This window comes from Tiliqua scincoides, chromosome 10 (genome assembly GCF_035046505.1).
Source record: "Tiliqua scincoides isolate rTilSci1 chromosome 10, rTilSci1.hap2, whole genome shotgun sequence".
Lineage (NCBI taxonomy): Eukaryota > Metazoa > Chordata > Lepidosauria > Squamata > Scincidae > Tiliqua > Tiliqua scincoides.
In genome coordinates this window covers 17,027,321-17,045,759 of record NC_089830.1, presented here as the reverse complement: position 1 = coordinate 17,045,759, position 18,439 = coordinate 17,027,321, and the positions used below count along the sequence as shown (strand labels likewise).

Here is an 18,439-nt window from a genome sequence, read left to right as displayed (position 1 = left end):
GTAACAGCTGTTTATTTCATGGAGACTGCCAAGCAGTTCATCACATTGGTTACATGTTATCATTCATTCCAACTCTCTCTATTTACCAGGGACAGGCCCTGTTTTCTCCCTAGTTTGCCCTTGGCCAGTGTCCACGCACTGTGTGCATTAGAGTTCCTCAGGTTTCAGCCTTTCCCCACAACGCCAGCAGCTACATCTCCCTGTGTATGGGGATGCATCTTAACTCCAGTGTGCACAAGTGTAAACGCAAGTGCTCCTCCTCCCATGCACTGGATTTGAAAAAGGCGAAGAGCAGAATTGAGCAGAAGAGAGTGGTGTGCTGGAACAGCTAACAATCTAGCCCACCACTCTACTCTGCTCTGTTTGCCTCTTCCTTTTTGAATTTTGGAGCAGAAGAAATGGTGGAGATGTATGTGTACACACACACACACACACACACACACACACACACACACACACACACACACACACACACACACGTTAAATTATCTCAAGTAACAGAGAAGTCTAACATGAGATAAAATGGACAAAAAATGCCTTCACCTCACCTTCTGCACAGCACTCCCACAGCCACAAATTCAAATTCAAGTTGCAGCTTTTTTTATGCCAAGCATAACGAGACCAATGGCAGAATGAAAGGCTCTGTTAGAAACACTAAGGTTTCAGAATCCAATGCAGGACCCAGGATACGGACACCAAGGAATACAGCAGGCTCAGCAGAGCCTTCAGTAATATGTAATGCTAGGTAAGGAGTAGTCAAATAGTGGCCCTTAGTATGACAACAGGAATGTGACAAGCAACATGAGATTTTGCAAAGGATAAAGAGATAATATTGACAGGCATTGGTATCTGTAGAGGTGTTTTAAAATGTGTTTAAAAAGGTGTTTTAAAAGGTGTTTATTCATTTTACTCAGAAGCAAGCCAGTACAACTTGGGCTGTCATCCTATCTTGGGGGGATGTGGGGCGGCGGCAAGAAACAGGGCCTTCTCAGTAGTGGCACCAATGTTATGGAACTCCCTTCCCCTTGACTTGAGAATGGCTCCCTCTCTTGAGACTTTTCGGTGAGGCCTGAAGACTCCGCTGTTTAAACAAGCCTTCTGACTTCATGGCCTTTTTAACATCTTTTATACATCTTTTAGTTGCTTTTTTACAGGCCTGATTCCTCTATGAACTGCTGTTTTATGCTCTTTTTTATTCTGACTACTGTTTTTATGGTTTCTGTTAATGTGTTTTTCATATGTTTTTATCTGTTTGTTAAATTATGTTTTAATCTGTTTTTATATGTTGTAAGCCGCCCTGGGTCCCTTTAGGAAGAAGGGCGGGATAGAAATAAAGTTTATTATTATTATTATCTTACTCACTAGAAACAAACACCGCTAGTTATCTGTACCTGTGCAGTACACGTAAACTAACGACTGGTAGAACTTTTGCAGATTGGGGAATCTGTAAGGTCTTCATCTTCATACAGAACTGCAAAGTTTCCATCAGTCGTAACCAGTGGCCTCATGAAGGTTTGTATCACCCGGTGTGGGAGGCCAGCACGTCACCTCCCATGCAGTGGGTGGGGTAGTGTTCTATGTGCTGATGCATCCCACCCCTGCTAGTTTTTTGGCTATAACTTTTCACAGAATATGGATATTTCAACACTGTTTCAGTACATTTTGCAGGAAATCACACATTGAATGATATATAACACGATGGTATTATTCAAAAATAACAAGATTTTAAAAATTTTGACCAGTAGTTGTGTTACCCCCCCCACACACACACACAGTGCGGCCTGTACCCCTCTAGCAATGCCACTGACTGTAGCCAAACATTAGAAACATGCTACAAACTGTATGTAATTGGAAGCGTTCCAATTATTCATACTGCTTCATAATACCTTTGGGTGACATGGGCAGTCTGGATTCTAGGCAGGTTTTCTTGGAAATAAACTAAATGCATTGCCATTTGCACATACAGAACAACAGCCTTAGGGCCCAATCCTATCCAATTTTCTGGTGCCGGGGCAGCTGTGCCATTGGGGTATGCACTGCATCTTGTGGCGGGGAGGCTGTCACAACGGCCTCCTCAAGACATAGGAACATTTGTTCCCTTACCCTGGGGGCTGCATTGCGGCTGCACCAGTGCTAGAAAATTGGATAGGTTCAGACCCTTAGCTAACCCTTAACTAGTTCCAGCTATAATTGCAATTCACTTTTCCTCACGTGAGCTAGAACTGAACCAGTTTCAGAGAGAGATGCCAAAACGATTACCAACATTTCATCAGCATGAACCAGAACAGCTTCAGTCATAGCTAAACCCACACCCAACATGAGAAGGACACGCGGCAAGCGCATCTGCTGTGTATTTTCTATGTGTGTCTTTTTGCCTTAACAGACCTTCCTTATTACAGCTCATTAGTCCCTTCTGCACTCTTCCTACAATACTCCTAGGAAAACATCAATCATGCTGACAGGTAACCATATATGTGTGTTTGGTAATTAACCTCATGCTCTTAAGACCAGTCAAGGGACATAAATCAAGCAGGGGGTTGCATACAGACACCCCCAAACCCCCAGAGCTGGTATCAGGCTATTTTGCACCAGAGGCAAGGCTAACTACTTGCATACACATCCCAACCTTTTTTTAAATATGAATTTATCATTATATTCCATAGTACTGTTATCATATTTATCTTCAAAAATATAAATTGTCAGTTGCATTTTTTTACAGTCAGTTCTCTTTATATGAAAATTCGCTATCTGCAAATAGCAGAATTGCCACCTATTTCTTGTTATCTGCAAATCGGTTCTCGTTATCCATGAATACTGTGTCAGTGGAAGCCAATTTTCACATCAAATGGGCATTGATATTGGTCCGTGGAGAACTGTCAGAGGCATCTGTGTCCATTTCCAGACTTGTCCCACCAGTTTAAGCACCATCTGAACCTTCACAACCCTGGCGATCATGGCAGACCGATGATAAGAGGTCTCTGGAAGGCTACCTGAGGGTTGCTTCTGGGGCTGGAACAAGGAGCCAGAGAACCTAGAGAAGGAGCCAAGAGACAGGTGGAGGAGGAGGAGGAAGGAAGAAGCAGCCTCTCCCCACTGCTGAGCTCTGAGGCCTCTGTGTTGGGCCAACAACCCAGCAACAAGAGATATCCAGCCTGAAGGAGAAAGTACCCAACGCTGGAGGTGTTGATGAGCCCTCACTATCATCCAGTCCCATAGACTCCAAGTTAAGATTCAGGTTCATAAAGTTCATAGAGTGTATGGTGAAGAGGGTACTCTGGAACCTAATCCCATTTTCCTCATTGGCTCAATGATTCAGTACCTGCTAATTCAGTTCCCGGAACCTAACCCTAGCAGATAATGAGAACTGACTGCATATGGGTTAAAAAACAACAACACACTAAACTGTGTTTTAAAAAACTAAAACAACACTAATCATGCCCTCAAAGGTCAGTACTGCACCCGTTCGAGATCTGCATCAGGGCCAGCCTTAAGACCTGCAGGGCCTAACTGGAAAAATATTTTGAGGGTGCCCAGGTTCACAGTCAAAGTCTGTAGAGATATAAAATAAAATTTATTATAGACTTCATATTTCTAAGGTAGAATGGAAAGCAATCAAAACGTGCACTTAAAAAAGTGCATGTGAGTTAATGGACCAAATGAATCTAAGCACCTCTTCATTTAAAAAAAATGCATACTACAGTAGATTACTATCATGTGGGGTCTCCTTAAAGCATAGAGCTCAACTGAAAGCAATTGTCCCAATTGGCTTAAAGCTGGCCCTAATCTACACCCTAGGCCTAATCTACACACCTAGTTGGCCTAATGATAACATTAGCCCTGCCTTCTCCCCACATGAATAATCTAGTTAGTGGTTATTTGCATTATATGAATATTCTATACACACACACACACACACACACACATCAGTAATCTAGCCTGGAGGCTCAAATCTTATACCTAGGAAATCTCCTGGTCTCTTTACTTAACCCCCAAGACAACCTGTCTGTGCCGCTCCAGCCTATCCCTTCAGAAACACACGTTCCTTTCATTGATGGAGCAGTTATATCAGGCAGAGTGATCTACAACCAGGCTCTCTCTCCGGGCTGCTGTCATTTGAGCCCCCCTGCCTGGTCCTAGCTCTCTTGCATCAGCAGCGACTCTGGGTCCCTGAAAGTGCAATGGAGCAGCAGAAGAAACTCTTGACTCAAAGAATGAAAGTAGAGTCCTGATGGCAGCAAAGATCCAGCCAGTTCCAGGCTGGCCTCTGGCAGTAGCCCACCAGATGCCACAAGCAGAACAGAAAGACAATAGATCTTTGCTGCTGTCACTCCTCCTCAGCAAGAGCAGAGATGCCCTGCCAGGATGGCTATTAGCCATTTATTGATCTCCTCTGTTAGTTTTGTTTAATTTCCTTTGAAGCCCTCCTAAAAGAATAGGGGTGGTCATCTGCGCCCACGAGCCACATGCAGCTCTTTGACCAGTGATGTGCAGCTTGCAGAAATATGTTGGTTGAACACCTTTTAGCAGCATAATTAACATGAAAGGTAAATAATTATAAAGTTTGAAAAAAAATTCTTTGCCGGGTGTAAACTGAGAGTCCACTGGATTAAAACTTAAGTTTAATGTTAACAGTAAATATATTGAAGAATGTTTCTTAAATATTGCAGCTCTCAAGCATCTCAAACACCTAAAGTTTATCATACGTAGCTCTTACATTAAGAAAGTTGGCCACCCCTGTAATATAAGACACCAGATCCCTGCCTTATACAGACTACAGAGCTTCCATTCACTGGCATAGTCCATGAGATTCATGATCATGCAATAAAAGGAATAGATATCCATCTTTTTTTCCTTATCACAGAGAAGCATCATGCACTGCTAGAATGGTTTGGGGCAGGGGCAGGTCTTTCTGGCTTCTTTATTTGTGTGCGGCCTCCAGGCATAACAAAATGGGATCTGTAGGGGAAAGATGTCTACATCATCTAGATGACCAGATGTCTAGATTTGTGACTTCTAGACAGCCCCTTGACTTCCGGAATTGCAAGTCAGGCACTGAACCTGCACCAGCAGAGGATCAGGTTGCGACTCCACCAGAAGATCAATGGAGGAAACAGACTGCCATCTCTGGCAGCCAATCAAGCATAAGCTTGAACGCAGGCCAGCTCCAGGACTTGACCACCATCTGCCATTCTGGAAGCATCATCCCCACAATGGCATCCAAGTTTAAATACAGGCAGGCAACACAAGGGCACAGTTTTACAACAACAGGAGAGTACACAGTGCCTACATTTTCTCTGCACAGCAAGTGGTTTGTACCTCCGGGAAACAACACTGAGAAGATCGTCTTGCCCTGCAGACTCTCCATGAAGACAGGAATGTGCAGACCAGCCCTAAGGGATCAATTAAGCAGGCTGCAGGAGATTTGCAAGTAGGATCTTCCACATCTGATTTCTTAAGAGACACTAAGGCAGCCTCGAGGGCAGGGCCAGCCCTTCCATGAAGCAACCTGAAACCGGGCATGTGGGAATGGCACAGCTGGAGGGGTGGCAAACGCCTGGACCCCCAGCCTGTCTGCCTGCCACCCTCTCCAGCCTGCTGCTCCAATCCTTTTACAAAGTGCTGTGCCACACTGGAGGAAGGGAGAGGCAGTTTGGATCCTGCCCCCTTCCCTTCCTCTCCAGGAGTCCAGGACTCAGCCTCTCTGCTCCGTGCTACTTCCATTTCCAATGAAAACAGGTTCACTGGAAACAGAAGTGACATGAAGGAGGGAGGCTGCAAACTGCCCCTTCACCTTTTCTTGAGTAAAGAGAAGGGTAGTGGGGGGGGGGCGTGCCTGCATACTCCTCTGCCCCGTCTGCTTGCTTGCTCCTCCCCTCATCCACAGGGAAGGACATTCTGTGGGGGGATTCAGGCAGTACATGGGCTGCTATTGTTGAGGGGGTCCAGAAGTGAGGTACACACACATATCACAAAACTTAACAGCAACTTGGAGAGAGATTTAGGTTGGGGAACAGAGAAAGCTGCTTCACGCCAAATCGGAACCTTGTTCTCCTTAGCTCAGCCTTGTCAACCCTGCCTTGCAGAAGAAGGTTACAGGCGGAATTTCTTTTTTGCCCCAGGAGAAAAAGCCTAGCACTTCTGCGCATGAAACATGTGCTCTACCACTGAGCTACAGTCTCTTCCCCAATGCACAGCAGTACATAAGTCAAAAAAAGTTAGAAGCCCCCTCCTCCAACACAGATTCCTTGACCAAACTAGACAAGTTTGTCAAAGTTATGCATGCAGTTATGTCAAAGTAAAAAGGGGGCTGGGTTGTGGGATTTTGCATGCAGATGGACCCAGACACAATCTTTGGCATCACTAGATAGGGTGGGATGACCCCTTGTCTAGAACCCTCAGCAGCAGCTACCATCATCATTGTCAATATTCAGTGCTGAGTCAGACCAAGAAGAAAACCAATTCCTATGTTTAAAAAGAAAATGCAGCAGATTCCCATTTCCTACTTCTCATGTTGCATCTCAGTATCAGTACTGGCAACCTTCAGTCTCGAAAGACTCTGGTATCGCGCTCTGAAAGGTGGTGCTGGCACAGCATCTAGTGTGGCTGAAAAGGCCAATTCCGGAGTGACAATCCCTTCCACACCGGGAGCAAGTGCAGTCTGTCCCTGGCCTGTCTCCCTGGCTATGGGCCTTCCTTCTTTGCCTCTTAGCCTCAGACTGTTGGCCAAGTGTCTCTTCAAACTGGGAAAGGCCATGCTGCACAGCCTGCCTCCAAGCGGGCCGCTCAGAGGCCAGGGTTTCCCACTTGTTGAGGTCCACTCCTAAGGCCTTCGGATCCCTCTTGCAGATGTCCTTGTATCGCAGCTGTGGTCTACCTGTAGGGCGCTTTCCTTGCATGAGTTCTCCATAGAGGAGATCCTTTGGGATCCAGCCACCATCCATTCTCACGACATGATCGAGCCAACGCAGGCGTCTCTGTTTCAGCAGTGCATACATGCTAGGGATTCTAGTGTGGCCCTAATTGACACTCAGACCAAGAACACGAATAACTCTGGCTGCAAACCCTCGAAGCCCATAATAACCAACGATTTATGTCTTGAGAGGTTGGACTAAAGAAATCCTGAAGAGATCTGGGCTTCACTCTCAATGGGTTAGAATGACTCATGAGTACACATGAGTGGCCTGCCCCACTAGTATTGCTTGGAGCCGGGAGGGGGCTGGGGAGGAAGAAGAAGCTGCACCTCCATTTCGACTACTCCGTTTGCCTGAATCTTTTTGCCGAGCCATTTGAGATTATTTATTCTGGAGCGAGGAAAGCCCACACAGTCAGTCATTTCCGGCTTGAGGAGAGCTGTTCCTTTCAAAGCAAGCAACCATTCCTAGCTTGAGGCAAGCTCCTTCTTGTGGAGCAGGTGTTTGGGGTGGGTCAAGGGAAGAGTGCCATATGACCCAGATTAGCAGGTTTTTCCATGAATTTTACACATCCTGCCCAGCGCCAGTTTTGCCCACTAGCTTGCCAAGGTTGCCAACTTCCATTTAAATCAGAAAAATTTTCCAGCTGTTCTGACATGAACAGCTGACTTCACCCAGAGATTCACTGCAGAACATGGAGATGTCACAGACAAATGTCTCCACTGGATATCCCTAGCTGCCCTGAACTATAGCTCCCCAGGGAACTCTTACACTTAAGCCACAAGCAGGAGGTTCCATTCAAACAGTATATTTACCATGCAGAATAGGCACAGCAAGATTCCACCCAGTGGGGAAGGATTCGGTACATGATTGTGACTTATGACAAGGTGTGTCAGTAGTCAGAAGGAAGCTCTGCTTGGGTGATCTTCAGTATACTAGGAAGCATTTTAGCAGAAAAGTCTTTCTTCGTCCCCCCTGTATCCCAGTAAAAAAAAACACCTGCTGAAATAGGAACAAAAAGTTGGGGGACGACGACGACGAAAGAATTGCATGAAAGAATTGCAAGCTCAGTGCTTGTACTAAACACAAGCTTCGTAGGCCAAACATGTGCTCAAAAGCACCCTGTTCCTTAACTCTACACCTGCCCCACCCCAATTCACTATTTTGTACCTGGCTCTGGTTGGTGGACCTTGGGGTTCGAGAAAAAACTAAGTAGATCCTGCAAACCCAATGAGATACGCCCTCACCGTACTAGATGAGGTTTAAGGTTTGAGGTTCCAGTTTCCAGAAGAGATTTTTGATCTCTAACTTAATTTGTTAGTGGCTATTTGACTGCCTTGGGGCTGTCAAACTCAACTAAGGCCTTACAGCTTCAGTAGTGGTGCCCACACCATTGGAATCAAATAGATATAAACCAATAAGCATTCAACAGAGCTCTGCCATTTGCCCAAGACCAGCCACCACCCATAAAAATAAGCCACATCATCATTGCTATTTTACCATTGAATCTATTACACTTGGTGTTTATGGAAAGAGTCCATAAATGTCCACCATCCTGCATCACACCACTTGTGCCTTGGCTGTCGGTCATAACTAATTTCCTAGATAATTGCTGTGTCTGGCTGGCCTCTTTCCCAAGTGGCTCTTTTCAGATGTCATCCTGGCAGCGCTGCGGGCACAGATGAGGAAGCACTTTTCCACCCAAACCAGTGGCCTCCAGAATCCTCTAGAAAACCTGGGATTTTGAATTGACTTTCATTCTGTTTATTTATTACTCCCTTTGCTGTGGTTGCAACCATTTTTCTGGTTTTATTGTTCTGATCTGCAGTTACCATCGTTGTTTTTCCAGGATGGTGTAGTAGTTCTGGTGTTGAGAGGATCTGGATCCAGGTTCAGAACTCTGCTCAGCCACAATGCTTCTTGGGTGAATCTTGGTCAATCACTATCTTTCAGTCTCACCTACCTTACAGGGTTGTTGTGAGGACAAAAGGGGGGAAAACCATGTGCACCACCCAGAGCTCCTTGGAGGAGGGGCAGTATAAAAATGCAAAAAAATAAGCTATAATAAAATAAACTTGGTCAGTGGGTTTGTAGCACCCGGTGTAGAAGGCTAGCACGTAATCTCCATGATGAATCTCCTCCCATGCAGTGGGGCAATGCCCCAGATGGTGGACATGGTGAAGCACCATTGCCCCACCCCTGCTGGTTTTTGGCTATACCCTTTGCTAGAATACAGATATTTCAACGTGGTTTGTTTCATTGCATTCTGCATGAAATCACACATCAAATGATATAAAATATGATGGGATTATTTGAAAATACCAAGATTTTAAAATGTTTGGCCAGTAGTGGTGTCACCCCCCCTGTGCGTGTCACCTGGTGTGACCCATACCTCCCTAGTGATGCCACTGAACTTGGTTGTCGGACGCCTAACAATTGAGAGGGGAAAGCAGAGAGAAAAGTTTGGTGCAAATTGAAAGCACACAGGCTTGACCACCATGCCAGAGACTATCCTACTCCACTTGGTTAACCTCATAGATTAAAATCCATCTTGTCCCAGCTCCAGCAGGCAGAGATTAGTAACCAATGACGTACAGGCACACTCCCAGCCAGAACAAAGCCAGTCTAATTCAAACGGCCATTCTGGAATGCAGTCAATCAAAACAAAACAGAACAAAACAACCCTCATTATAATTACTCAGCTTCAAAGTAGATCCAATGTTGTCTCACCAGGCCAGCAATGAAGAAATGCACAAGTCCTTTCTACAACCACCATGTATTTTCTAAGGTGGGGGTGCCTAAACCCCGGCCCTGGGGCCGCTTGTGGCCCTCAAGGCCTCTCAATGTGGCCCTCAAGGCCTCTCAATGTGGCCCTCAGGGAGCCCGCAGTCTCCAATGAGCTTCTGGAGATTTGTTGGAGCCCACACTGGCCCGACACAACTGCTCTCAGCATGAGGGTGACTGTTTGACCTCTCACATGAGCTGTGGGATGAGGGCTCCCTCCACTTCTTGTTGTTTCATGTGTGTGATGCAGTAGTGGCAGCAAAAGAAAGGCTGGCCTTGCTTTGAGCAAGGCCTTTTATAGGCCATGAGCTATTGCAACACCTTCATTCCTTCATATAAGTTCATCTTTAATATATTCATGTATGTAAACTTATGTAAATTTATTCAAATTTTAAATGTAAATTAATTCCCCCCCCCCGGCCCTCCTGCCAAAAACTTTGGACACCCCTGTTCTAAGGGATGGATCTTGCAGGAAGGGAGTGTGATATAAGGTTTGGATCCAGCTCCAATACACCATAAAACACCTCTGTGAGTCAGTCTTTCAGGTTGCATTCAGGTTCAGTCAACAGAACAAGCAACCTCATACTAAAGTTGGGAAGGAAGGGGGGAATATTATATTTATTTTAAATAAGTGTTATCCTGTGCTTTCCCCTCCAATCAGGGAGACAGTGAGGCAGCCAACGTCATAATTTAAAAACAAACCCTAAAAACACCAACAAAAGCAAACATAAAAACGCAAAGAGAACATGGCAGCATAAAACAATCTATAAAACAGAGATACTCAGCAACACCAGAAGTCGTAGTTGCCCCCTTGTTGCCCAGAGCATCTAACCTAATTGGGAAAGAGTTCTGGGAGCCGGTTCAATATTCTGGTGACGTTGCACTTCTGGGTTTATCTGATGTTTTGCCATTCTGCAACAGAGGCTGGGCGCAGGGGCAGCATTATAGGTGGGACCTGGTTGGAATCCTGCTGAAGCCCCATGCCTGTACTCAGCCAGCCACACTGCCCCTGACCTGCTGCTGCTCACTCACTGTGAGTGTCTTCTATGGAGAAAGGATACTTTGCACACAGAGGGAGCAGACTGCCAAAAGAGCCTGCTGCCTGCGGTACCCACCTGGGAAGAGCACTTGGTTAGCACCTCTCTTCTCAGAATCCTCATTACAGGTACCCTGCCCCAGGAAGACTCCACACACAAACACCCAACTGCTACTCCATCACTTCAAGTTTGGAGAGGGGGAGCAGTAGTGTCACTGCATCTCTTTCAGATGCGGCTCTACTTTTGAGACTATGGTAGGCCACGGAAACTGACTAGCCCTACCACACCCAGTCCTGTGGGACAGAATATTTGGGACTGGCCCTTGGAATGCTTTAGTGACACAATACTTCAGAGCATATACCGGAGCTCTCAGGAGGTTTGAAACATCCCAGTGGAGGCAATGAGCATCACCAGGAATCACAGGAATCAACATCAGGAGACAGTTACTGTCATTATCCGGCTCTTTCCACTAACATTCCTCTACCGCTACCCCAAAGACAAAATTAGAGAAGCAGCAAGAACATGAGCAGCTGGGTCCCGTTAGGGAGAAGGGCGGGATAAAAATAAAGTATTATTATTATTATTATTATTATTATTATTGTTATTAGTGGCAGGGATGCCATTCATTCTCCAACACTCCTTTCCTCTGCCATGAAACCCAGAAGTGCGGGACCCCTGGTTTCATTCCAGTGCACTGTCCCTGGGTTTCTTCTGAGTTTCACGGCAGCTCACAAGGAGAACGGAAGGCAAGGAAGGGAATGAGCCGCTACTTGCTCGAGCAAGTGGGAAGCAGGTCTTCATGGCTTGGATTAGCAGCAGGTTGGAGAGACAGGGTAGTGATGGCAGACTCAGGGTGAAAGTCACCCCAAATCCACCACCCCTTCAGAACTCTTGCAATCTGCCACTGATGCAACCCCCATCAAGTGGCCTCATAGATGGGCCAACAGTGGTTAGGGTACATGTGGAAGATCAAACCCTCTAAAGCCCCTGGTTCATTGATTCAAGGTTGCATGCACAACAAACAGTAAGTTCATTTTAACAAATCACTTTTAATTCCTTCCGCATTCATCCTCTTTCCCTCCCTAGTGTAGCACAGAGGCTATTATTCTCCAAATACCAGAGGAAGCTTCTTCCCAGGGCTTATAGCAGATTTGAAACAGCTGCCTTCATTTGGACTATGGCATAAAGCAGTGATTCTCAAACCTTTTAGCACTGGCATCCACCTAAAAAAAAAAAGTTTTAGTTTTAGTTCACCAGACACTGAAGCCTCTGTGACTATAATGGTAATTGGGCAGCAGTGCTGTCACACCACCCCCCTAATAGCAGGTTATTTAACCCTTGATGCACTCAGCCTAATTTGCCTTATCAGTTTCACAACCCACAAAAAACTGGGTCATGATTCACTGGTGGGTCCCAAACCCAGTTTGAGAACTAATACTGTAAAGCAGTGTTTCTCAAACTGTGGGTCGGGACCCACCAGGTGGGTTGCGAGCCCATTTCATGTGTGTCCCCATTCATTTCAATATTTTATTTTTAATATATTAGACTTGATGCTACTATAGTATGTGACTGCATTTGGGGAAATGTGACAGACCTGTATTTTTAACAAGCTACTATGTATATTCTTTTAACAATGATAGTAAATGGGACTTACTCCTAGGTATGTGTGGGTAGGATTGCAGCCTAGGATTGTTAAAAATTTTCCTGCTTGATGATGTCACTTCCAATCATGACATCGCTTCCGGTGGGCCCTTATAGATTCTCATTCTAAAACTTGGATCCCAGTGCTAAATGTGTGAGAACCACTGCTGTAAGGGAACAAAACCAATAAGTGTCTCCACTCTGTACACTGTGGTACTAAACCATATTCCACCCCCATGACTGTCATTTCAATGAGGAAAGGGAAAAAAATTGAAGCACAAATTTTATATCTGGTTTGACCTTAAGAAACCGTCTTAAGTCCCTGCCTCAAATCCATGTTGTGCCACAAATTGATTGCACGGCCTTCCACAAACCACTCCTCCTTGGCCTCATCATCCTATCATAAAGGCATAATAGTGCAGTGACCTACCCTGCAGGACTGTTGGAAGGATGACTGAGATAAAAATACTTTTACCTGCGTGATGATGATAGTAGTAATAATAATAATAATAATATACAGTATTTATATACCGCCTTTCTTGGTCTTTATTCAAGACTTTATTCAAGGTGGTTTACACAGGCAGGCTTATTAAATCCACGCATGGATTTTTACAAATTGAAAGAAGGTTCTCTCTTTCAAGAACCACTACATTCAAGGTGTTACACTCCGATCTGGTTTAACATTCTGGCCTCCATCCTCCCACGCTCCGAGCAGATGGAACAGCTCAGCTGCAGCTTGCCAGCTGCTTCAAGGTCGCATGGTGCCGGTGGCCTCGAACTGGCGACCTTGTGGATGTTAATCTTCAGGCAAATGGAGGCTCTACCCTCTAGACCAGACCTCCTGCCCTGTGATGAAAACACACCTCAACAACTGTGTGATGCATCCAAGCCAAACCACACAGAACACGAAATACATCAGTTAACTCAAGAAGAGTATTCATGTAGGGCTTCAATTTGGATCATGACCACAGTGTGGAAGTAGAGAATATTTAACAATTGACTTCAACACTGCTACAAATGGCCCTGGCAGGGTTAAACCATCTTTTCAGTTAGGCAATTTTCAGCTCGAAAACAGCAGGAGGTAAAGAGTTAAATGCCCTACTCTTGAGGTCCTGATCAGAGTTACAGTCCTGTATAGCACATAAAGACAAATAAATGTAGGTTGAAATCTGATACACACTTACAAGGGAGTAAGTGTCATTTAATTTAATAGGACTTCTGATACACACATAGGACTGCACTGCTGAACCCATAAAGTCTATACTGATGCATTTGGCCTCACTTGTAGCTTGGCCCTTAAACATAGAATAAATTTCTTACAGCCCTAGCCTATGCATGTCTATTCAGGAGTAAGTCCCATTGAGTTACTTTCAGAAAAGTGTGTGTAAGATTTCAGTTGGACTCTTTCGCAGACGAGTTTTCTGGAAGAGAGCAACAAGGTTATTCCCCTGGAACCCACTGCCACGGAAAGCATGAGATGTCACTCTATGAAGGGGAAACAGCATCACCTTCAGCTTCACTTAGAAATGTTACAGACTGTGGGTCAAACCAGATGTTAAGCACCCAACTGGGGCCAGGCTGCTAGGTTTTCATTCAACAAATAGCAGTCCTGCGGCATACAGGAGCCTCCTGGCTGGCAGGGCCAGGTGACACAGTGACATGGAAACATCATCCCTCCATGTCACGCCATTGCCCTCATCCTGCACTGGACTTTCCAATTCAGAGCCATTTGAACCCAAAGGAGGGAGAATTCAAGTTGGGAACTGTTCTAACTCTAACTTGGGAGAGTTAGAACAGACAAGAGAAAATATTTCTTTACTCAGCATGTGGTTGGTCTGTGGAACTCCTTGCCACAGGATGTGGTGACGGCATCTGGCCTGGACACCTTTAAAAAGGGATTGGACAAGTTTCTGGAGGAAAAATCCATTACGGGGTACAAGCCATGATGTGTATGCGCAACCTCCTGATTTTAGAAATGGGTTATGTCAGAATGCCAGATGCAAGGGAGGGCACCAGGATGAGGTCTCTTGTTATCTGGTGTGCTCCCTGGGGCATTTGGTGGGCTGCTGTGAGATACAGGAAGCTGGACTAGATGGGCCTATGGCCTGATCCAGTGGGGCTGTTCTTATGTTCTTAACTACAATTCCCAGGAAGCCTTGGAGGTCTCTTGTTATCAGGTGTGCTCCCTGGGGCATTTGGTGGGCCGCTGTGAGATACAGGAAGCTGGACTAGATGGGCCTATGGCCTGATCCAGTGGGGCTGTTCTTAGGTTCTTATGAGGGCAGGTGGGCCCAACTCAAGGTGCTCTCCACTTTTAGCGATGAGTGCTGTGTGCATTCACATAATGAGCCCAGAAAACACCCAGAGCACAGTGGAGGGGGAATGCACCGCCCCAATCCCATCCCCTACATACCACTGGCCCCTGACACCCCTCTGCAGCCTGCCAACTAAAACCTGGGAAGCCCAGTCACACTTTTCTTCAGCTGCTATAGCAGCCAGCTCAGACCCCTTAGGCAGTGTTTCCCAAAATGTGTGTTGCAACACTCAAAGGTGCTGTGGTAAACTCACAGGGGTGCCATAGAATGTCCCTGGCAGCCTCTTCTTACCCTACAATTGTACAAGATCATGTGAGATCTCGCAAAATTCAAGGTGGCAGCTACTGTGTGAGCTGGGTGATGGCGCCACTGCAACAGGGCATTGAGATTGCGATAAGTTTGGGAAGAGCTGCCCTAAGGATTGAAACAATGTGGCACAAGAGGGGGAGGTTTCAACTCTCTGCTTCTAGATCTGTATCAGTCCACCTGCAGGTGCAGTTTGCCCTGCTTTGTGAAAAGGAGAGAGATGGCAATACTGGACACACTCTGGGGAAGGCATGCACCTTCCAAATAAATAGCTCCCCCCATTGCAGGATCCCTGTAGCAACTTCAAGAAATGGCACTTTTCACATGCTCCGACTGTCTTTGTTACCATCAATCAATCTATATAAAAAGTGTATGTCACTCTGTCCAGATCAGTGGTTCCTAAACAGTGCATTGGGACCCACTGGTGGGTCACAACCTGATTTTTGGTGGGTTGCCAGAGAGTGATGGAAAGATCAGATAACCATCTGCTTCAAGCCCTGAGGCTATTAAAAAAAAAAATCAGACATTGAAGCTGCTAATTATTTTCCAAAGAGCTCAGCTCCTGCAGTTTGTAAGACAGCTGCAAACTGCCCTCAAGAAATGGAACTCCTGCGGTTTGCCAACATGTGTAAACATAGAGAGAGAAATATTTGAGGATCTTTTTCTGATTATTATTACTTAATAAATAAAATATTTTGTTCTAGATCTCCTTTTTTTAAGGTCTGGTAAATCAGGTGGGTCCCAAAAAATTGTCATTTTAAAAAGTGGGTCCTGGTGCTAAAAAGTTTGGGAACCAGTGATCTAGATAGCTGTTCACTACAGGCTCATTTCTGTTTCTTTTTAGGACGGCAGCGTTAAGCACAAGATATCATGATCGTTCTTTTAGAAATCTGGATTCAGAAATAATCTGCCACTGGATGGAGACTCTCGCTCCCCAGATCTACCTGCAAGCACTGCTCCCCCCTCTACCTATTGACCCCCCCTTGCCCCCTACAGGCATCCCCACTTGTCAGCAAGGGGACAAGAGGTCAAGAGGAGAGCCCAAACTCCACCAGTGCTGCAGGCGGCAAAACTTTTGCAGTCGTCTCCGGGTGGAAAGTTTGCCTTGCACTCTGCCCTGCTGGCAGCATCAGATTCCAGGGCAACGTGTGAAGCTTGGCATGCAGGGAGAGGAGAGAGAGAGAGGCAGTGGATGTGCTCCAAGAGAGGCAGAGAGAAATTCCGCAGTGCTACCCTAGCCTGGCACAGCTACATTCTATGCCCGGAATCTGCTGATCTTTCATCAGGGGCCCATGCAAATCCTCCAGCATATCTGGGCAGGGGAAAAAAGCTGGTAGACGGGTGGGCAAGCGGTGGGGTGGGGTGGAGGAGGGAGACACACAGCAGAGACTGGCTGCAAACAGGTGCTCCCTGAGCCCCTCTTCTCAGAAGAGGTTAGGCAAACAAAAAGTCTCCTGAGCATGCACAGAGTGACAGGGAGAGAGTAGGACAGAAGAGAAGTCTGGCTGCCTGTGCAAGGAAGTTTTCCCAGTGGTGCTCTCTCTCCCTCTCTCCCCCAGCCTCTGCTGAGTAATGGCCAAAAACGTCACAGCAGCAGCACCAGCAGCAGCCCAGAGTTGCAAAGTCATCGGAGCACCAGAAAAACACTCACACACACACAATCTCAGCAGGTCAGGGGCATCCCAGGCCGGAGAGGCAACAAGTAGTGGGGTGGCGTCTGGGATCGCACCCCTTCCTCACTCTCCTACATTCCCTCTCCAGCCCCCCACCCATTAAAAAGAGTCAAAAGTAGAGGGGGGTGCGCTTACCTATGGATCCCAGGACCACAGACAGCTGCTCCAAAGTCACAATTTTAGAGCCTCAACCCCCCCACCTACGTCCCAGTTCATTTGCAAGCTGATTCCTGGGGGGGGGGGGGGTTGCCCAACCTTCCTCCTCCTCCCTCTCCAAGGGCTCCGAGGCTTGGAAGTCCCACTTTCCCCTCCTCCCCAAAGGAATCACCCCCAGGGGTCGTCCTGGCAGCTGCATGCAATCGCCTTCTCTGGATGGGGAGGGGATCCCCTCCTGCCTTGCACCAGTGGGTCTCCCTCTCCCAGCAGGTGTGGGCATCTGTGGGTCTTCCTCTCCCAGCAAGTGTGGGCATCAGTTCTCCCCCCTGATCTGCACTTACCTGAGCTGGTCCCTTTGCAAAGCAAGCCAGCAAGAGTGAAAAGTCCTCCTCGCCCTTTAAGAAGAGGCGCCTGGTCCTCGCCCCGACCAGCCAGCCAGCGCTCCAACAGCACCAGCCCCTGCCACCTGAGCCAGCTGCAGACCGGCCTCTTCTGACGTCACACCAGGACTCCGGCCACGCCTCCCTCTCCCCGTTCGCAGCGGTCACTGGTTGCCTGCCCCGCCTATCATGTCCTCTGGGACCTGGCTCTCCAGAGTGAGCGGCTACAGTGGGTGGGGGCAGGTAGGTGAGCCTATGACGTCAGAGGCGAAGTGCAAAAGAAGTCTCACCTTGATTTTTTTTTGGGGGGGGGAGGAGAAAGAAAGAAAGAAAGAAGCTGATACAAAGTCGTTTTTCCTTTTTCCCCCAAACTCTACGCATGACGTCATTAAGTAACATAATGAAGCGTTCTGATTGGCTGGGGAGAATGTCATGATGTCACAGGAGACCCCAGCACATGTCACACACATGACATCAGAAGGGAACCTCAGTTTTTTTCAGGAAACTCTTCTTAAGACCCATTTCTGCCCAGCCCACGGGAGTACACATTTGCATATATGCAACATTGGGCAGAAATGGCTTAATAAAAAAGAGGTTGCATCACTGAAATGCCATCCTCGGCATTTACCCTTCCTGGTTGCAACAAAATCACCTAGCAGGGCTGGTTCAAAATGCTACCTTGTCTTAACTTGTGTTGTGCTGCTAGACGCTGCACCTCATACTCCCTGGACTAGAAAAGGAAACTTTGTTTTCCAGTCCAGGAGATGAGAGACAGAGGAGGAGTGGTGAAGGTGAGTAGTGGACAGATTTGGGCACTTCATGCCAACCTGCTGCCTGACAGCCCAATCCTAACCAATTTTCCAGGGCTGATGCAGCCACAATGGAGCCCCGATGTAAGTGAACAAATGTTCCCTTACCATGAGGAGATCTCCATGACTGCACCCCTCCCCAATGCAGAATGCAGCCCATGCCCCATTAGCAGGACTGTATCAGTGCTGGGGAGTTGGTTAGGATTGGACTGTGAGGCATCTGCCTCAATCGGCCTCATGAGTGGAGCTGGCCCTGCAGCCAAACATCCTGTAGCTCCTAAAGTTCTGATCCAATTTCTTCAGTGTAAACTTTCATAGGCCACTATCCGCTTCATCAGATGTATCTGGTTTGCAAATGGACTGTAAAGTGGATTATAATCCACAAAAGTTTCTTCTGAAATAATTATCTAGGCTGTAATCCTATACA

General features: G+C 46.7%; 1 protein-coding gene across 1 annotated transcript in view; it reads right to left on the bottom strand.

The window, feature by feature from the left end:
- The window catches only part of EPB41 (erythrocyte membrane protein band 4.1), a 164,044-nt gene extending 146,767 nt beyond the window's left edge, over positions 1-17,277 (bottom strand). Inside the window, exon 1 of the mRNA XM_066638544.1 lies at positions 17,165-17,277. The gene's annotated coding sequence lies outside the window, so the exon portion shown is untranslated. The remainder of the gene's footprint in view (positions 1-17,164) is intronic.
- Positions 17,278-18,439: the final 1,162 nt, after the last annotated feature.